This window comes from Artemia franciscana, chromosome 13, assembly GCF_032884065.1.
Source record: "Artemia franciscana chromosome 13, ASM3288406v1, whole genome shotgun sequence".
NCBI lineage: Eukaryota > Metazoa > Arthropoda > Branchiopoda > Anostraca > Artemiidae > Artemia > Artemia franciscana.
This window is the reverse complement of record NC_088875.1, coordinates 39945187-39967096: the sequence shown is the minus strand read 5'-3', so window position 1 is coordinate 39967096 and position 21910 is coordinate 39945187. Positions and strand designations below refer to the sequence as shown.

The 21910-nt window shown below is 35.0% G+C and overlaps 1 long non-coding RNA gene across 2 annotated transcripts; it reads left to right on the top strand.

Annotated features, from left to right (window-relative positions):
* The first annotated feature begins 484 nt into the window (after nucleotides 1-484).
* LOC136034923 (uncharacterized) lies at nucleotides 485-21605 on the top strand. Of its 2 annotated transcripts, none has more exons than XR_010619295.1 (4): nucleotides 485-536; nucleotides 11106-11383; nucleotides 14835-14956; nucleotides 21198-21604. It is a non-coding gene; the product is annotated as an uncharacterized LOC136034923 (long non-coding RNA). The 2 variants fall into 2 exon arrangements; XR_010619296.1 differs by having other exon boundaries at nucleotides 527-578; nucleotides 21198-21605.
* Nucleotides 21606-21910: the final 305 nt, after the last annotated feature.

Genomic DNA, 21910 nt, shown 5'->3' with positions numbered 1-21910 from the left:
AGAAACTCTAACCACGCAATAGATTTATATGAAAAGGCAAAATAATACTTCTCAAACAAAAGGAGGAGCAAGAGCTTTAGTTCCTTTCACTCAGAAAATAAATGAAATCAATAATATAAATTTTTCATCAATTGATTTCTTCTTTTCTATTTAGATTATATTTAGATTTATATTCTTTTCTTATTTAGATTCAGGCATTGGCCTTGTGACTAAAGTTTTTAAACACGTGCATTTAATTCGAAAATGACGCTACTGCTAGTCAGCTTACTGTGCCGTTCCCACTGGCTCTACCGCAGTTAGAAATGGGCAGTTACCGCGCAGTTACTGCAGTTACTGAAAAACCGTCACCTGGAACACACCCTCTTTTGAGCACAATAAGAAAATCACTTACTGCGGTTACTACCGGCAGTAACTATTCTCGTTCCCAGCGGGTTGGGCAGTAACCATTTTCCCGCCAGGAAAGGAAATAGTAACCATTCGGTTACTGCAGTAAGTCCCTGGAACACACCCTTCAAGAAACACGAGGCAGGATCATGGTTTGGAGTTTGATATTGCGTTATTTTGATAACTAGAACTAGGTTATCTCTTTTTCAAGCAAAGTAGGGCTACATAAATAAGTGTACAAATGCTGCTAGTCTTCAGTGAAAATATTCTGCCTATTTACCTAAAAGAATATGAAAGACCTGTGCCTTATCTAGAACACTAGGCCTTGCCTCTTTTTGGGCCTGGTGCTTCTTATCTAGCCTTTTTGTCTCACATCAAAAGTAAAAATTGTTGAATCAGTCAGGGTAAAATTATACTCTAGCTGCTTTTGGCTATCTTGGAATGGGGTTAGGTTAGGAAAATGAAACTTTCAGGGATGGGTCTTGGTCTAAAGTATGTCTTGGGAAGGTATTTTGAAGTACCTACCTCCACACCTTCATAACTTCACAACTTTGATCAATCCCAATTTATAAAATTTTAAAGATATGTGAATACATATCCCAAATTTTGAAAAAAAATATTGATAGGCCTATGGCTTAAAATACTAGGCTACCTTCTGGTAGGTAAAGTATACCTGGTAGGTAAAATACCTTCCTGGGACATACTTTGATGCTTCTTACACATGTGAAATTGTATTGCAAACATTAGAAACAAAACTGGTATAAGCCTATCAACTTCTTGATAGGTCTAACAGATGATTAGTTTTGGCTTGTTTAGAGAATACATTTTATTTAAATATTTAGTTGCTATTTTGGTTAGGTTAGAATAGGTTTATTTAGTTCATGTATTTGATATATGCTATGTTTTACCCTACCCCCCCCCCTAATGTGCAAATATATTGCCAAAATTTGTTTCTAAACTGTTATATTTTTATCATACTTAGGTATATTTCATTATAACTAACCTAACTTCAATTCTTAAGTGTATTCTAGCTAACAAGGAAGTTCCCATACTTTAGCCCATAGACCCATCCCAGAAGTTTCACTTTCTTAACCTAACCCCTTTCTAATAGTAGTCAATAGTAGCTTAAGTAGAATTTTGCAAAGGTCCATACTAAATTCTTCCAATTAGCCTACCCTCTCAATTATTTAGCCTACAAAAATTTATAACATTCTCAGAAGTTAATTAATGCTCAAGAGTAAAGATAGCCTTAGTTATAAATAGTTCAAGGTCTGTAATATCTATGAAGTAATTAACCAAGCAGAGTGATTTGTAATATTCTGATTTAGCTACCTTTTGCTATTTTGGAAAGGTATTAGGTTAGGAAAATGAAACTGAGCAATGAATCTAGGTCTAAAAACACAATCTGAGAAGGTAATACCAAGTTTCCGTGTTAACTCTCCTCTGATATTTAAGTCTAAGAAATTTGCCTACTTGATACAAATTTTGAACTGCTGAAATTTTGACAATACAACAAGTTACCTTAATTTTTAGTTATCAGCTTCTTTTTGTATGTTTCAGTTCTGAAAATACAATTCCTGTAATTTGAGTAGCATTTTAAGCCATATCTTTGGTTTTTCCTAAATTAAAGAAATGTAACCTATTTGCAGATCTTTTAAACCTCATCAATTAGAATTGTGCAAAGATGTGAAGCTGAAAACAGTCCCAGTATTTCATTTGTTACTTGTCTGTTATAGTGCCAACCCCAAATATCTTTATCTAAGTAGAACCTGTTTCTCTGATGCTGAATCCTATTGAAATATAAAAAAAATATGATGAAAACACAATACTTTATTAACAACTTTATGGAAATGTCTAGCTCTTATTCATAACAGGCCATAGATGATCATTTGTAAAACTACAGATAAATGAAACAAATGGCATTCTGCCATAATCAAACTATATATTGACATGCAAATAAGCTTGTTTCTGACATGCCTTTCTCATACACCTCCAGCAAGGCTTTTTATCAAAAGGTATAAAATAATTTTGTGTCTATTGACAAGCTGTTATGTTTTGGGCACCAGCCTCTTAACCTGGAAAAATCTAATTGCCTCTTCTTCAGTCTTCAGCAAAGATCAAATTTTCATTTGACATCTGTGGTCAGACACTATTCTAATGTAGATTACAAACTAAAAGAATTTTATGCATGGTAAAAAAAACAATTCCACATAGGGTGTACTTTGATGAAGAATTTGAGTTTGGCACTATAACAGACAAATACCTTTCATTTAAGCAGATGATATGTTTTGCAAGATTTCACTTTCATAGCACTAACATTTTAAAGTTCATCAAAGGTCACTGCCCTCTTTACAGACTTCAGTCTGTAGAACTATCCCTGGAAGTTTTATTTTCACAACAATCCCTTTGCATGATAACAAAAAGTAGCTAAACTAGAATTTTACCAAGATATTCCCAGAATAATTGGGTAGGTAGGATAAATAGCTGATTGAAGGTTACAAATTTGTTTTGTGGTGTTTAAGGGGTAAATTATGAGGGAAAATTGTAGACAAGCTACTTTTTGTTATCCTATTGATGTTAAGAAAATGGAACTTTCATGGATGTATCTACTGGCTAAAATATGTATCAGGAAAGTATTTTGAAGTGCCTACCTCCACTCCTTCTGCCTCAAGAGAGCACTTCAAGAAAGAAGCATGGATGCTCTGAAAAGCAGACAAAAATTTACTAAATGTTTTACAGAGAAATTGCCTATGGATTGCTCTGGATACCCTGTCAACTGACCCTATTTCAAACAGTAGACTGTACAAAAAATGTAGTTCAATGCTGCTTTTTAGGGCTATAATTAAACAAAGGTTTAGTTGGCTAGGCCAGGTTCTGCCTATGAAGGATGACATATTGCCAAAGATTGTCCTTCTCAGTCAACCTTCTAGGGCTAAACAGAAAGCAGGTTGTCCTTATCAGGGTTGGGAGGGTGTCATAAATAAAGATTTAAAGGAAATGGGACTTCCTGGGAGGGTGTAAAGAAGGTGGCTTTTAATAGATTGGATTGGAGGAGGAGCAAGCATACCTGTGTTGGCCCTAGGCAGCTTGGTGCTGCAGTGAGTTATAAGTAGTAGCAGTAGTAAATAAAGAACAAGAAACTGTTTACAGCTTCTGACTTTAGATCAATCCCAATTTACAAGGTTTAGAATTTCTGCAAACAGAATTCCAAAATTTACAGAAAAAACCATTGAAATAGTATTAGAATCAGCAGTAAATATAATAAAATAACAGGGAATCCAGTACTAGCTTAAATAATTAAATCTTGAATAAAATTAAATCTTTCACATAAGGACAGATTTTAAGAAAACAACTCTCACTTCATATTATTTGTAATAATCATAGTTAACTCATTTTGCATGCTGCTAACCTTTATCTTTACTTCTTACAATGTTTTACACTTTTTCTACCAAATTTTGGAAAAAGTATGGATTTGGTGAGTATGTATTCTGTTTTTCAACTTTTGCAGAAACAAATTGGATCTACAAAGTTTATTTAAAGCTGCCACTACCTAGAAACTGCAGTGGCATCAACACTAACACCATCAAGATTATATTTTCAGTATGTCTTAAGAAAAACAAGGTGAAATCAAAGTTGTATTAACCAGTCAATATAGTGAATCATGCTGTTATTGAAAAATTTATGTAGTATGTTCAACCATAAAGTTATGTCTTTTCCAGTTTATATCCAACTTAAGATGACATTCAGCAACTTTTGATTTACCTAAATGTTCTGCCCAATAAATTTTTTTGCCCAGATTGTAAGAATAAGTGTTATTTTGATGAAGCAGTACATTTGTTCTACAGTCAGAAAAGAACTGAGTATAGAAGTTTTAGTTGTCAAAAAAAGATACAATTACCAACAATCTGTTTGTGCAGAGACTTTGTGCCACAACCCAAAAATTTTTATTTAATGTAGATAACAGAGATAATGTGGATTCCTTGCAATATGGGTAGAGGATAAATTAAAATTGTGGTTAAGCTTTGTAGGAAGCTACAGTGAAAAATTGGGTTGTTCAGGGATAATTGTAGAAATTGGAAAAATAAATAATAACAGAGGACATTTTATTGAAGGGCAGTGGGTGTTTGGCACATTGAGGGGGCTGAGAATTTTTTTTTATTATTCCTGTTCCAGAATGGTCAGCAGAAACACTGTATGAAATTATATACAAATGGTTTCTTCCCAGTGCAACAATAATCTTTGATTGCTGGAGAGTGTAAAGTACTTTGAACAATTAAGGTATTCAGCACCTGACAGTGAATCATTCCTTAAAATTTTGTGGATCCTGTGACTGGTGCTCACACACAAAACTTTGAAAGTCTAAGACATTCAGTGGATCAAACAATCCCCGAGAGTGGTAAATCAGGAGAGCACATGGCAGGCTATCTTGCCAAGTTGTATTGGAAGACTGTTTTCCCAGATTAAGGTGCAAGATTACACCATTTATTGCTTCAGGTGGCTTAGCTGTACAAACCTCACATTCATCAATCAGCTGAAAGTTCACTGACCACCAGCCAAGGGTCAAGTTAAATTCTATCTTAATATTTTATTATTACCAATCATCTTTAAATTAATTCCGTTTTACCAAAATTTATTTTTATCATCCATATTCATCATATTTTATAAAAAATTAATCATCTGTATTTACATTATTTTATCTGACTAAGAAACTGCTATGTCACCCTTACCTTAGACCCTTAGATTCTCCTGTGCCTCCAGAGGCGCCTAGGGCATCCAAGAAGTCTCCAGTCGTCTCTGAAACTTGCAGCTGCAATGTCTTCCCACTCCAGCTGTATTGAGGCATGAAGGTGCTGCAGGTTGTTGTTTTAGGTACAACAGAGTGTATTTTCGGGTCTTCCTCTGTGGTGGGTGCCATTGGGTAACCAGAAAAAAGTAGACTTGGGAATTCTGGAATCGCCCATGTGCAGCACATGTCCAAGGTAGCTCCATCTGCGCCTTTGTATGGTCTTGCTAAGGGATGGTTGACCTTTGGCGTTTCTAATGTGCTCGTTTGTTACCTTATGGGCTCAATGGATGCCAAAAAATGTATGTAGGCACATATTTTCAAATGACTGAATTCTCCTCTCTTGTTCTTGATTGAGATGCCGTTTCAGTTGCATAGAGGAGGACGAGCAGGACGTTGCTGTTGAACAGGCAGAGCTTAAGCTGGACAGAGAAAGTACTTGATCTCCAAACTTTTTGAGTCTGTTGAAGGTGCTACTAGCTTGCCCAATTTGGGTAATGACTTCTTTAGCTGTGGATTCTGTATTCTCAATGGTGCTGCCAAGATATTTGAAATGGACCACTAGTTCCACATCATTATTGCCACATTTGATGTTCATAGGTGAACTGCTAGTTGCCATGCCTTTGATTTTACTGGGGTTGATATTGAGGCCAAAACCTTCTGCTTTTTGTTGGATGATAAAGAGCAGTGCTTGAAGCCATGATTTGTAGGTTTTGAGGATGGCAATATTGTCAGCAACTTCTAGGTCGCTCAGCAGGCAATCATTTAGATGCAGCTCAGTTGAGTCAATGCTCTTCAGTACAAAATTTATGACGATTGCAAACAGTAGAAGGGATCTTCTACTGTTAGTGATAGAAGGGAGTCACTCCTGTTTCACCCTGGAAAGGATGGAAAATTTGCGTGAATTTCCCTCTGCTGTTTTTACACAACAGGTTGTATCTTCATGCATCACCATGATGAGATTTACTATGATATCAGGGATACCATAGTGGCAAAGGAGCTTCCAGAGTGACTGGCGGTCTAATGAGCCAGTCTATGAAGATCATGTAGAGTTTATTGCGCCATTTGCAGCTCTCCTTCATGAGCATTTGCAGTGTGAATATTAGGTTCATGCAAGAGCGGTTTGGGTGGAACTCATGCTGTTCTTCAAGCAGGTACTCCTTTAGGTGATGTTGTATTTCAGACAGCATAATGTGGGGCAACAATTTGCCAGGAATCAAGAGCAGGTTATACCTAGCCAGTTGTTACAGAGCATGGTATCGCCCTTCTTGAAGAGCTTCACAAGTGTACTGTGACGCCTTTCTGAAGGTAATTTTGTTGTTGTACAGATGGTTCCAAAGAAGTTTTTTCAATAGGTGACACAGGTGTGCATGGAGCATTTCAGCATTTCTGCTGTGATGTGATCTTCTGGTTATCTTATGTTTTTCAGCATTTGACTGCCTTCAGAATTTCGTCTTCAGTCGGGGGCTTGGTGTTGATGTCTAGCAAGATCTGACAATCTTCAGGGATGGAGATTGGTTCGTCCGGGGGGGGGGGAGGGTCTGTTCATTATTTTGTCAAAGGTGTTGGCCCACACCTCCTCCTTCTCTTCAGGACTGGTAACCAGAATGCCGTTTTTGTTCTTCACTGGACCATTGCTGGCTCTCTTCTTCCCAATGATCTCGTTTGTTATCTTGCACAGTGACCTGCTGTCTCTGTTCTAGGCGGCTTCTTCAGCTTTTGTGGCCTTTGCTTCATAGAAATGGCATTTGTCTCGGCGTGCGCTCTTTTTGACAGCGTTGTCAGTCCGTCTGTAATTCTTGGTCTTATAGATCTGATTCACGTCATGGCAGGCAAGGATCTAAGGTTTTGCGACTTTTCTCTCCTCTATGAGCTGCCAAGTGCGGTCTGATAGCCACTGGTCCTTTGGTTTCTTGTGGTGCACAGGGGTCTTGCCTGCTGACTCAATGTAGAGGATCTTTATCTGGTCCCATATAATCTCCTGGTCATCTTGGATACTGATGTAGAGGGCTTTGAACTTTTTGCCAAGTTTGGTAACAAACTTGTGCCTGGTCGTTTTGTCTAGTAACTTGTCCGAATCAAATCGGGGTTCTGAATTGGGTGCCTTTTTCTCATTCCTCTTCAACTTTAGGGATAATTTGGCTACTAGCAGGTTTTGGTCTGATCCAATGTCCACGCCTCTATATGCTCTCACATTTTGTATACTGGAGAGGAACTTCTGGCTGACCAATCTGGATTCTAACTGCGCCACCAGGGAGGTACATGACCACTTGTGGACGTCTCTATGAGGAAAGAGGCTGCCTCCTATCACCAAATTATTGGCCATAGCAAAGTCAATAGGCATTGTTCCATTCTTGTTATGTATGCACATGCCATGCCTACTGAGTGCCTGTGGGCAGTAGGACTCGTTGTTACCAACGATGTCATTTAAGTCGCCAAGAACACACATGATGTCATGTTTTGGAATGTTGTTGACAACTGCCTGTAGAGTGTGGTAGAATTCTTCTTTGGTCCCAACTTCTACGATGATCGTGGCGGCATTGTAGACTACTACAGAAAGTTTTGCTTGTCACCCAGTGAAACGTTCTACGAGAATTTTTGGCGATATGGCAGTTTATTTCAAGAGAGATCTTGAGGTTTCCCTTGTCAAGATGAGTGGAACTCCTTATTCATGCCTGCTAGAGGTGCTGCTGTTGGTGCTGCTACACATCTCCTGGCTTACTTGTTTGGTCTTTGATAGTTGGGACATTGTGCAGACATTCCAAAAACCAAATTTCAGGTTGTTGTTTGCTTTTAAAAATCGTGTCTGGGGCATGCGTTTGTCGTTGTAGATAGGGGTTCTGATCCGAGGCTCTTCCTTAACGATTCTGTTGCAAGAAAATGTTTCCCCAGGGGATTACTCCTCTGGTTCCCGGGAACGGATTGCAAGTCCTTTGCCCAACCCTCCTCATTTGTCCAGGCTTGGGACTGGCTGCTGAGAGGCACGATTTGTGCGCCCAAAAGGCAGAGTTAAATGTCACCCTAGTATAAAAAAATAAACTTATATGCACATTTGTCTAACATTTATTCTTAATTGTGTGTTGGCACCACTGCAATGACTTTAGCAACCTTGATAAGGTTGATGGGGTTTTATTCTGTGTTGACATCACTTCTGATTTCTAAAGTTGTGTCTATAAGCAAACTTTGAAATGGCAATTGTTTCAACACATTCTCTGAAACTAAAAAAAATGCTTGTGGATTCCATGCTTTTTTTTTCAGAAATTTGATAGGAAAAGTATAAAAAACTTAAAGAAGTGAATATAAAGGTTAGCTGCCTGCAAAATGTGCTGACTATTATCATTCTGCATATTAAGATGTAAGAATTGTTTTCTTAACATGTTTCCTAATCTGGAAGTAGCTATCTAGGCAATTGCCATAAGTCTATTTTCAAAGCTAAAACCTGAGAAAAAGAAACTGAAAACTGAAGAATAGGGTTTAATATTGTGTCAAAATTTCAATAGGTAATAGACCTGTTAAGCAGACCAATTTACAAAACTAGTAAGTAAAAAGATGATTAACATAATAGCTTGGCAATACTTTCCCAGAGTATATTTTTGCCCTGGGTTCAATGGTTAAAGTTTAATTTTACTGACCTAATCCCTTTCCGAAATAGCAAAAAGTAGCTTGTCTAGAATTTTATCATTTAATAACTTGTCAGGATAACTTTTTAAAAGGAGGTTTCAGCCATTTGTGCTAGACTAATGTAGATTTTTCATGTAGCCTTCTAGTTTTTCAATAGGCTTGTATTTTAGCTTTGGATGATGTATCTTTAATTTCTATAGGATATTTCTCTAGCCCTATTTCCTATCATCTATGTCCAAGAATAAGCTTGAGTTAGGACAAAATGTTTTTGCTATTCCAGGATTCCTAGTTGTTTTAGGCTTAGTCTTCTTGACACATTCCACTCTATGTCCTACTTAGACTGATTTAACCCCCCCCCCTATTCTCACTGATGCCAACAGCCCTAGCCTGGTCTGCTTAAATTTGAAGGTCTTATTAGTTTGAATGGCCTAGGTTTATACTTTAGATGTTCTCTAAGTATTAGAGCACAATTGGGGTAAATTTGGAGATCTTTCTATGGTAAAGGTCTAGACTTTCTGTTATTGAGAAGAAAACATGTAAATAAAACAAATCTTAGGCTACTTGATAATATGCCGAAAAATTTTAGCAACCACATTTTGAAACCTACTCCACAAAAATTTACCCAACCTTCTTCCCTGATGTGAAATTATAAAGCCTGTAAAACGAAAAGAGTAGCAAAAAAAAACAGGGAAAAAAGGGTGTTTGCTCTTGTTCTGCTGCCTTCCTATAGGCTTTGATCCTAAATAGGGGTAACAAAATTTTAATTTGTCTTTTAGTGATCCCTTTAAAAAATTTCCACAAATGGTTTTTCTATATGATTTGGTTGGAGTAGAAATAAAAAATCAGTCTTCATAATGCTGAATTGAAAGTAAACAGCAATGCCATCAATAACAGAATCATAAGAACCCAAATATTGATAACATTAATTCACAGATTAAGCATCTTATGGTGATTCCAAATATGTATCTGTTTTGAGTTTGGAGTCAAATCCTCAAATTATTGGTAGATCAGATACTTTGAATAATTATAGAAAAAATAACGAAAACAATTGAAAAAGATGGCATTCTTTATCCAAACCTGCAATCAAATTTAGCAAGTATGTGTACTAATGAGCCAATATCTGAAGTTGATGTAACAAGAAATGTTTTATTTTGTATTTTAGCCCTGAATGAATATGTTTTTTGTGTCTTATTATCATTTCCTTCATTTTTTAACCAAGAGTGATTGTATTGGTCTAGCTCTACACTCTAAGAAAGCTATAATTTGTAATAGATATGTGGTATAAAACCATCTAATATATTAGTGATTAATACCCAAAATTGAAAAAAAAAAAAAAATTAAGGCTCTAAAATTCAATGAAGAATTTCTTAGTCTTAGTTTTAATGCTTTAATTCAAACAACCTATTTTGAAAATGCTTTACTTTCTATAGCTACGTTTTCTTAAAACATTAAATATATTGGTGTTTGATAACCAAGTTAAAAAATATATGTGGTCTTTAATAATCTCTGTCCAACACTTCAGCGCTGCTCCATAAAACTGAATGCTAGGTATGCTTATCTTATCTTCCATAAGTAGGCTGCTTTTATTTACTTTTTTGTAATTACTTAGTTTTTTTTTCATTTCTTTATTTACTTGACGATACTGATTTCAAAACCTCTAAAAAATATTTGTTACTAAGCATTGCCACCCTTCAAAAACAAAACCAAGAGCTATGTTGGTATTTGTTTTCAGTTTTCTGCTCAAGCATCAAAATATTGGATTGCAATTTAAATATTGGACAAAATTTGGACATACTGTTCTTACAAATTTTGTGTTGAATAGTATTCTTCTTCAATTAGTTCAATTGTAGCTACCACGTTTTGAAACCAGCTCTACAAAAATTTACCCCACCCTTCTTCCCCGGTGTGAAAAATATAAAGTCCAAATTGTGTATTTCCAATGGGAAGCCACAAGGGGGGGGGTATGAACCCCTGGAAAACTGGGAATTTGAGGTATAAGAAAATCAAAGTACAGAGAAAAGAGTAGCAAAAAGCATGGAAAAAGTGTGTTTGCTGCCTTCATATAGGCTTTGATCCTTAATAGGGGTATTGCAAATTCTAATTAGTTTTTCTCTGAGACACTGAAGGTTCCCATATATGGGAGTATTCTCTCTTGTGGAGAATACTCCCACATTCTTTGTGTTTTTTCTGTTCTTTAAACTTAAAAAAAACTTGTCTTTTATTAGCGCCTTTGTTTACGGACGTTAACAGTACTTAGGAAAAATTTATGTACTAAAATCAATAATATTGTTCTTATTTGAGAAATTTTAAATTTCAGCAAATGACTCACCCCAAATTCAGCTGTCCAAAATGTCCGTGAGACAAATCACAACCATACCACCTAGAAGGAAATATCTTCTCCATGTGATCATGCTGACAAGCTGACAAGCCATCTAGATCTGCGTTTTCCCAGCTGGGGCAACTGTCAAAAATTGCCATGAGAGCCTACCTGATGTTGTTTACCACCCGAAGAAAACATAGAGATTGGCAAAATCTACAGTCAGTGTTCTTGCTGTTACCTAACCGGTGTAATTGAAGCTGAAACCGATATGACAGGTATAAATACGTCTGGAAAAGCTTAGCTTTAAATAAAGAAGAAATATTGCTGTTTAGCCATTGAGGGAGGAGGGGGAGTGGAGAGGAGGCGGCTTTTGAGAGGTGAAAATGAATCGAATAAAAGGTATTACACACACAAGAGCTACTCTCCATGTAGAATTATTATTCAAGTTTTTAACACATTTGAAATAGTGTTTTTTTGTACCAATATTCATAACAGTCAGTCATTTTAAACTTGATATGTTCGAGGCTACTTAGCACAATCGGTGCTACGACGGACCAAACAATGGAAAAAAAAACACAGAAAAATATGTTATTAAAGCAATAAATGGGTTTGTTAGGAGAATGGAGAACACTGTCAGAATAAGAAGTTTTATTTTGAAAACGAGCATACACTAAGTGATACTAACCGCAGAAATGACTTTCCAACCCCCTCCCTTTTAATGTGCAAATATATACGTTGAATTGCATATAGGTAATAGATTTCCTATTATTTAGAAATACCAAAAGAACAATTTTTATTGCAGTGTTGTTAACAAAATGTCAGACAAAATAGATACTACGCTACCGAACCTTATTAGTAATTACAGATCTCGTAAAGTGAAAGTATAAAACACCCAAAGAGTCCTATTATTTCAAAATATCACTTTTACTAAAATGTGACAATTAACCAGGTTTAGTATTACTTTAGTTGTGATCTGGATATATTAATCACAATTCTCACTGCGTCAAAATTTGATTTTTCCTACGTTCATTTTTTTTTTTTTTTTTTTTACAGTTTATTTTCTGAATCTGATCAATTTTGAATCCCACAAATTAACAGGAGAATAGTATCCATCCGTGTCTCTGAAACTTTGTGCGTAAGTGAAGGCTCTTTGAACCTCACTCCCATTAAAACCATGACCGTTTTTCAAATTGAATGTTTTTTTGTTTGCTTTTTTTTTTACTGCCGGTTGCCCGAGATCCTTGTCGAAATATCTGTTTTTCTTTTAACCTTTCTTTATTTCCCCAAGGCTTAAAATCACCCTCGATTTCTAGATTATCATTCCTTGTTTTAGTCAAATTTCATGCAGCTTTTAAGTAAAAAAAAACTTTTTCTTTGCCAAAGCCTTTTATTTCTAGATGTGCATCTATTTTCTATCAAAAGTCCTACCTATACAAACAGCTGTAATTTGACACAAGTTGCATCTGAGTTCAAATTTCAAAGAAATTCTTTTGTCTTTTTTTTTCAAAATAGTAACGTCAACAAAACCCTACGTTTTATGCGCCTCATTTATGATTTTAATTTGCAATTTCTTATGATTCATACAAGTTTAATTGAAAAAATGCAAAACATTGTGAATATATAATTCAATTTAACCTCTGGGCCTGACATAGCTCCCGAGAGCTGGGGGGTAAGAGTTGTAAGTTGTGACCTAGTGGCATCTAAAGTTATTTTCGATGGGGTTGTCATATCAACTTTGATAGAGGCTCATTTGTTTTGAAACTTCTAGTTTTATTTTTAATAGTGAAAAGTGATTAGAAGGCAACTAGCCACCTAACGCTCTTTCCCCCGAAATGTATCTTGCCAAAATTTTGAGATCAGCCTTTTGTTAATTGAAGTCCACTTCTTATATAACAATGCCTCTGGGGCTGCCACAGTCCACTAAGGTTTGAGAAAGGATGTCCTGGGGCATATAATGTTATTGCTAATGGGGTTGTCATATAAATTTTGGATAAGGCTCATTTGATTGGAAATTTCAAGTTCTATTTTCACTTTTTTAGAGGTAAAATTGATTGGAGTCTTACAGGTTTCCCACGCATCCTTCCCCCAGCTAGTCCTTGTGTTTTATGACAATGACCCTTGGATTAACAGATCCCCCAAGAGCACGAGGGAAAGAGTTTTAAGTTTTGCCCTGGGAGTATGTAAGATTATTCTAGAGGGAATGGTCATATCAAATTAGAAACAGTCTGATTTGATATGGAAAGTTCTAGTTTTCTTTTTAAGAGTCAAAAGTGATCAGAGGGCAACTAGCCCCCCCTCCAACACCCATTTCCCCCAAATATATCAGACAAACTTATTTTCATCCAGAGGGCCATCGAATATTTTGATCAAATTTGAATGATTTAGATATCTGAACAAAATTTTAGATAGCTTTTTTTAACAGGCCACTTGTCATATAACAATGCCTTTGGGGTAGACACAGCCCCTCAGATCTTTGGGGAAAGGGTTATAAGTGGTGTCCTTAGGACTTGTAATCTTATTGTAAAAGCCTGTAAAATTCGCCTTGAAAATTTGTAAAATTTAAAATTTACCAAAAACTAAATATATTTTGAACGTTCTACGCTTTATAACGCTCATAAATCCAAAGTTGCCTAAGCATGAAAAACGGATGTCAGTATATACTAAACTATTAGTCTATGTTGTTTATTACTTCCCAGTAATTCTGCTTAATGTGATTATTTTCATTTTTTTTTTCTTCTATTATGACAGATAAAAACGAATCGAAATGAAATTTGTTAATTGTATGATTCATTTTTGTTTAAAGCTTAAATTGTTATTTAACATTATTTTTCCTCGTTTTTATTTAATATAGCTCTTTACTTTTCTATGAAAAACTTCTTTGTTGGTAAGATTTTAAAAATTAATTTTTCAAATACAAAGTGGATGCTGGGTTTTCTTTAATAATTTTTTTTAAAAGTCAATTCTCCCTCCTCTCGACTAAAGGCTAACAAAAAGCTTACATATCAAAAATAAAATGGATGTTGTCTTGTCACTGATAATATTTAGCATTTATTCCCAAGTTTTTTCAATAACGATTTTTATCGGTTTAGTCTTTTCTTTCAGTTTATATGCATCAATTGGGCTAAATATGGGACCATTAGGGTTGGGTGGGGATGGGATATTTTAACAACCAACTGGATTGGTATATTTGAAAAAAAAAAAAAACACGACAAAAGGAATCCAATAGTGTGTCAACTTTCCTTATATCAATTATGAATTTTCGTATTTATTTACCAGAATTGCTGTTGATATGCTGTATTTCCTTTTGTCTGTCCGTTGTTGTTGCCTACCATGTGTTGGTATTGTATAACTAACCAGCTCATGTGAATGGGGTGGGCACAATATGTAGGAGGTTCGGTTGGGGGCGTTGAACCCCTTTAATGTTTAACTTTTTCTGGTTTCACATTCCATTTACTTCAGCCATATTCTTGTTCCCTCCGAGCCTTTAATCTCTCAAAATAATAATTTTGGGGATTTTTTGAGTAAAGGACCTCAGAATGAAAGTTATAATTAGGTAAAGTTGCGTCATTAGACCGTATTTTATGCTTTTTTTGAATATTGTATTTTTTTTCTGACGAAGCCCCATCCCAAGCCCTAATAACATATTTCTTTGATTGGTAGCTATTTAGCATTTGACCTATTTTAAAGAATACATGCTAAACAGATATTTCTTATGTTGTTTTATAGGAACGTGTAATGTCATCGAGTCACCAAGTTCTATAGGGATCCCCTGGAAGAAGATTGGGTTTTTACAAAGTGAGCCAGGGTTAAATATCTTCGAGTGTTACCTTTATAAATGTATGATTATGGTAAGAACACTGGATAAGACTCGTTTTTTTTATAATTTACTTTTAACTTTGTATTATTTTTTTTCGTTACCCTAGTAGCTAAATATCTCGACACATGTCCATATGACTATGGACTGAAGCAAGTGTCATTTCGAACAGTCAAACCAGCTGGTAGAATGTAACACATTCCATACTGTGTAAGAAGTCGGACTGTTAGATTGCATGTTGTATACTTGTTTTAAAGAGCAACACAAGTCATATCTGAGCCTTTGACAATGCAGCAGCCCCCCGCTCAGAACTAAGGGGGCAGGATCTTTCAATCCTTTCACTTTACATTTCACAATAGTTCCTTGTAATAATAACAATCTTAAAAATGTATTGAATCTGTAGTAAATAAACACTTTTCCATTTTTCAGGGCAAATTTTAAACAAAAAATAGATTGATGAAAAACCTTGCTAAAATAATCTACAAGTGGAACAGGAGGGTGGGGCATACCATAGTTTTCAATGTCCATATTTTTCTCTTTAATATCACATTTTGTTACGCATTTTTGTCTTAAAAATTGGTAAGTGGATAAAATTAGAAAGAAATAAATATTACAAAGCGCATGAAGTGGTGCAACTTTTGATAGTTTTGATTTTCATCTAATCCCTAGTAAAAAGAAGTTGAAATGTTTTCAATTTAAAGAACACAAATAATTTAGTTTACCCGAAGCTAGCTTAGGAGAAGGCTATAGAAGCCTGCATAAAGTTCAGTTTATGTATATATATTGATCAATTCTCTTCAGTCAAATCATTTTGTAGGGGAAATAAGGTATTTGACCGATGTTAAACTTCAGTTTGTTGTGTTTTACCCTGCGTTTTTTTTAAACAGAGGGTTTTTTATACAGCAATACCCGTCTTATACGAGTAAAGAAAAATCAAAATAGAAATTCAAGCAAAAATAATGGGCATAGGTACGGACATCAAAAGGGTAGTGTATACCCACTGTTTACAATGATTTTCGTTTAGTTAACGTTTTTCTCTCCAATTTTTTCAAAGTGCCCATCTTTTTTGGGGTTCTCAAATAGGCTGGGCAACCTTAGTTACAAGGCCACTTTCAAAAATGTCAATGGAGATGCTGAACTATATCAAAACATACTTAGTGGATGTAGAGTCTCAAAAAATTGCATCAGCAATGTCTTGGGAAAGGCTAGTAGTACTAATAAAAAGTTTCAGGGCATAATTTGGGGAATGTTTAACTAGCAGAAAACACGATATGCATCATTGTTGTCAAAAATATGTATCTGCAATATATGAGAAGCGGCTGAACATATCAATATGAATCTTTCATGGAATGTTCTAGAAATACTGAACTAAATTATAAGGCATTGTGTACTTCCAGGTGTTCTAAATTAGCTTTTATGAGATCTTAGGAGCGGCTAATGGAAATAAGTTTGTACTTTCTGGGAATATTGTGGTAGAAATAGAACTTAATCAAAAGACACACTATTTGCTTCCAAGTTTTCAAGAGGGCATATATGTAATATTTTGGGGATTTTTAATGGCATTATATTGAAACATTCAGGGTACTATAATTAGGGTAATGAAAAATGTCAAACGACGCTTTGCGTCGTAGATCCGTATAAGACGTAGATTTGCAATGTCTGGAATAGCTAGATAATATAAGAGAGATAAGATAATATTTATTTGCAAAAGACTATCACAAGCTCTATAGAGCCGAATTAGCTTTATATGTCAAGTAAAAGCTAAAAAAAAAAAGAATTCAAAACAGTACATTAAGTCAAACACTTAAAATTAAAAGGAATTAAAAAATCAAAATCATCAAAGATAAAGGGCAAATCAGTAAACTTAACAATTAAATTACAAAAACATTGCAGTAAATAAAAAAAGAATAAAAACGGCAATAGAGGAAAATGGGAATTTGGCAATTACATAATCACGAATTATTATTAAGGTGTTCCAGAATAAAAGGTATAAAACTTTTGCGAAACCTTTCTGTAACAGCATGGATCGGAGAGTAAGTTGGGATTGCTAAGGAGGCTGACCGGGGGAGTCGGAGTCTAATGGGATTGTGAAAATCAGGGAGTAAGTCTTCAGTACGGGGATTGGAAATGAATGATTTAGCGAAAAGCAGGCAAATTTTTTCCCTCCTTTCTTTTAAGGTGGTAATGCGCGCAGCTTTAAGGAGGAAGGAGTATGGAATTTTGCCTTCTTTGTAAATGATCCTGAGCGAACGCTTTTGGACCGACTTGATTTTGTCACTAAGTTCATTTGAAAGTTGCGAATGCCAGACCGGACATGCATATTCCAATAACGGCCTATAAAGGATAAGTAAACACGGAGGGAAGGTATCTTAGGACAATTAAATTTATTTAGTAGCTTAAAAATGGATAGTGAAACATTTGCTTGTTTAACAATGTTAGAAACATGTGTGTCCCACTTAAGGTCATTAGAAATTGTGACACCAAGAAGCTTAACATGTTTCACTAGCATTTCGCTTGGGATCGGATCGCAAAAAGCAGGAGTAGATTTAAGAAGTTGATTGTCATTATCTGTGATTTAGTGGGATTTACTGTCATATTTAGATTCTTGGATTTATCCGAACATTGGGCTAGGATTTCAACGGGGCCACTTTTAATATTCCTATGACATACTTCAAGGATCGACAACTCATCAACATATTTCCATCTTTGGGGGAATTCCTTGCCAATTTCGTTAATCATGACAAGAAATAATAGTGGTCCCAATAAGGTTCCTTGAGGTATTCCACAGTACATAGGGAGGGGGTTAGAGAAGGTATTTTGTATTTTACAACTTGTGATCTGTCTGAAAGGAACGATATAACAATATTTACTAATAGTGGGTCAATTTCAAAGTTATCATGTAGTAAACGAATTAGGATAGTGTGGTCAACTAAGTCAAACGCTTTTTGGAAATCGACTAAAACCAGGTTTAGCCAAACATTTGGTTTCTCTAGTTCACTTAGGATCGTGTGAATCAAGTGTACAAGGTAATGGGTGGAGGAGGTTTGTCTTAAATTACCAAACTGTCGGATGTCAATGCGTGGTATAATTTTAATTTTAAGCCAGTCACAAAGGAACCCTTCGTAAAGCTTAGAAAAAACTGGAGTGAGTGTAATAGGACGCATTTTGGTTATAGTCAGACTGGAAGATTTCTTTGGGATGGGTGTTATAAAACCTAGTTTCCAGCAACTTGGGAATTTACCAGATTTTGTAATTTGGATAAAAATATCAGATAAAGGTCCAGCAATTGTGTCTGAAAAGGCTTTAATCAAGTCAATTGGGATGTCTAATGGGCAAGTACTTGATTTTTTGAGCTTTTGGATTTTATTTATAATATCAGAGGGAGAAATTTGGGGGAAAGAGGTGGAGGGAGGAATAGTTTGAACTGAGCCAGTGAAAGGGGGGAGACTTTGTACTATAGACGCAAGATGCAGGTTCAAATCGTTGACTATCTTGTAAGGGGGCTCAGGGAGATGAAAATTAACTTCAACAGGGTTTTTTCCGCAAATCTCTTTAATTTTCCTGTACCATTGTTTGGGTTTGTTAGAATACAAATCTTTAACCTTACTATTGTAATACCCAGAAGCTGCCTTTCTCAATTTTCTCTTCAGGAACATTCTTAGATCATTAGCCTGTGTGATATGTCCTTGCTTGAACAAATTGATTTTTTTCCTTATTAGTTTTTTAAAAGTCGGAATAGCTAAGGGTATCTTGTTGAAACTTTAATCAAGTTTTGATACAGATGTTGTACTAAATCTAGAGACATCACGTTGTATCTTTTATATACTTGATACACTGCTTTAAATTGAAATGTTCAGGGTACTGTAATTAGGGTGCTGAACAATTTGAAAAACAATTTTTGTCCCAGCTCTGTATAACAGGTGGAATTGAAACGTCTCTGGAATGGCTAAGGGTATCTTGCCATTAACTGTGTTATACACAGTTTAGTTCAACAGTCACCATTCACTTTCAATTAATGGTGAGAAAGCAGTTGAAGTCTCTTCTAGTGACGGAGGTATATCCAAGTTGTCTAAGGTTGCATCTGCAAAATATCAGAAATGCCTAAGTGCATTAAGCTGATATTCAGTGCCTGAAGAGGGGTATGTTTTACAAAATCATAAGACAGTATATGGACATATTCTGTGTAAATGGTGTACCTGCAATATTTCAGGAAAGTCTAAAGGTATTAAGTGGCAGACTATGACTACGTGTTGATTTAAATCCAAATAAACTATTTACTTCCAATTTTCACAAGGGGACATCGTCAACATCTCGGGAACAGCTAAGGATAATTATTTTAAACTGTCAAGGAACAATGAGGGTAATATCCAACTAAATCCTAAGACTATATATACACACGTTTTCGAAAACGTTTAGATAATATACGGTATTTATTTAAAAAAAATCGGTATCACAAGCCCACAAAGGGCCGAATTAGGTCTTTGAAGTCGACAAATCATATGGTTACACGAACACTGGTAAAACTACAAAAACAACAACGAAAGAGAAAAATTATCATGAATAATCAATTGTGAGTAAATAATTTAGCTGTAAAAAGTCAATGAAAAAGTTAAAAAGATAAAAGCTAATCCAAGTAAACTAAAACAGATACAAGTGTGAAAAAAAAAATGATAAGGGACATTAAAAAAAGGGGAGGGGGAAATAAGTGAAAAAAAAATGGAGATAAAAATATACGTAAAAATTAAAAGGGACGCTAAATAAGTGTCAATAATTCAACTGCATAAAGTAAATAAAAAAGTTAATAAGATAAAAACTGGTAGAAAAGGGGGAGGGGTGGACAAAAATAAGTGAATAAACACAAAAAGGGAAACGAAATATAAAATATATAAAAGTTAAAAGGGACACAAAAAAGAGTTGGGGGGGGGAACAAACAAAAATGGAAGAACCTGGACCGGACCATCAGACAATAAAAAACGAAAAAAAAGCGAAACTTGTGGGATATTCTATTTATTTTTCTGTGATGAAATGGGAATTTTTTTTTTTAATATCTGGATGCAATGAAGCGAATGAGGGACAAAATAGGGATAGGCTCTGAAACAGCCCCAAGCGTCCGTAATCTGGGTTGGGAGTTAATTATTACAAACTTAAAGGTTTGACGACTATTTTTTTTTGATCTGATAAATCTTAATAAGAATTTTATTTGGTTTTCTACTAGTTCATCCAGGGGCAAGTAATTTCGAGTGAAAACTATATAAATTTGGGATTTAAAATTATGTCGTTTTATTTGGATTTGTTCCATTCATCATTTTTATCACCCATAACACAAGTATGTATTATATAAGAGAACTCGATAAAAATTGCTTTTATATAATTTAGCTTTAGCTTTGAATAACTTTTTCTCACCCTTAGTTAATGCATACATTATTAAATATTGTGAACTTGTATCTTATATTTGATGTTAAGTACATTTAAATTGAAAATTTTACACTAGTATTTACTGATGTTTTTTTTTTGCCAAAATAGACAATTAGATTTTTTCCAAGTCCGTATTAAATATTTTGGAAGCAACTAATCAAATATACCAAATTTTTGAAACAAAATACAACATTTGTGGTAAATTCTGAACTATAAAATATAAAAATTGATATTATGATTTTTACCGACACTTATTTTACTGTCAACGCTACCTATGTTTGAAATACATGCTGTTTTTTTTCCTTTAAGATTCCTTTCCGGCTTGTTTCCAGTGCCTTTTAGGAATCTCTCCCGTTTGGTAGCCGAACAGAATCTTCCAATTACAAGACTATCTGCACAGAACCATAATCGACATAAGCCAACAGTGAGGCTGGATTTTTTGCCTTACATCGTCTGCGCTAATGCTTACATTACCCTACCGCTTGAACTGAGAGTTAGGAGCTCCCTTGCTTCTTTCAAAAAGAGAATAAAAAATTGTCTTGTTTTGAACTAGTTTTAGCAATAATTGAGTTTTTTTTGTGAGGATTGGAGTGGTTTGCTCCTGGATGAAAAGGTGGGAACTTGTAAGGATGTTTTTGTTGGTAGGGGCCAAGGTTGTATCGAGAAGTGGAGGCAGAGCCATACTGTGTATTTAGTTTTGAAGCAATAAGGGACTCAGCATGCATTTGTTGCATAGAGATGAGAGATTATGTATGTTATAACTGTTATAATTTTTTTGTATAAACCCGAGTGAACTGAACTGATCTAAAACTTTACCTCTTGTAAGGGACATATGCTAAACATTTATTATTATTTTACAGGGACGTAATGCTATCGAGTCGCCGAGTTCTATTGTAATCCCCTTTAAGAAGATTGCATGCTGGCAGTAATTCTACATTTTGACTGCACATGCTTTTGCGAGGCTCTTAGTACTTTTGTTGGCAGAAGATCGGGGGTGAGTAAGGTATTTAAGCCTTATATAAAATGCACATTAACTCCAACTAGATTAAAATTTAATTATTGTTCATCTGAATATTAAAATAATAGTCTGTAAACCAACAGTACAGCATTAAAGGAAGTGAAACCAGTTGTGGCAGTTCATTATATAGTATTTTGATACCGGAACAGAACAAGGTGAACATCCCTGTCGATCCGTTTTTATGGTCTTTTCCAATATACAAATCAATTAATGTGCAAATCCCCCCCCTCGTCTTTTTTATGATATTCAGGATGTTTCTACTAATCACATAATCAGCTAATCTCAACCTCATTGCTAATAGCTAATCCCATTTACTTGTATTTTTATCTCCATTTTAAAATTATTTTTTGTATTATTTATTATACAAAAAGAATATAATCAGTTTAATATAGAAACATAGGGGTGTGATTACATTGATTAAATGAGATACTTCTAGGGTTAAATATGACAAAATCAGTTGGAGAAGGGTAATTGAGGCATTTGTTAAGTAAGAGGACTTTACAAAAATTCTTTTTATATAATTTACCATTGTATCATTTTTTCCTACCCTTAATT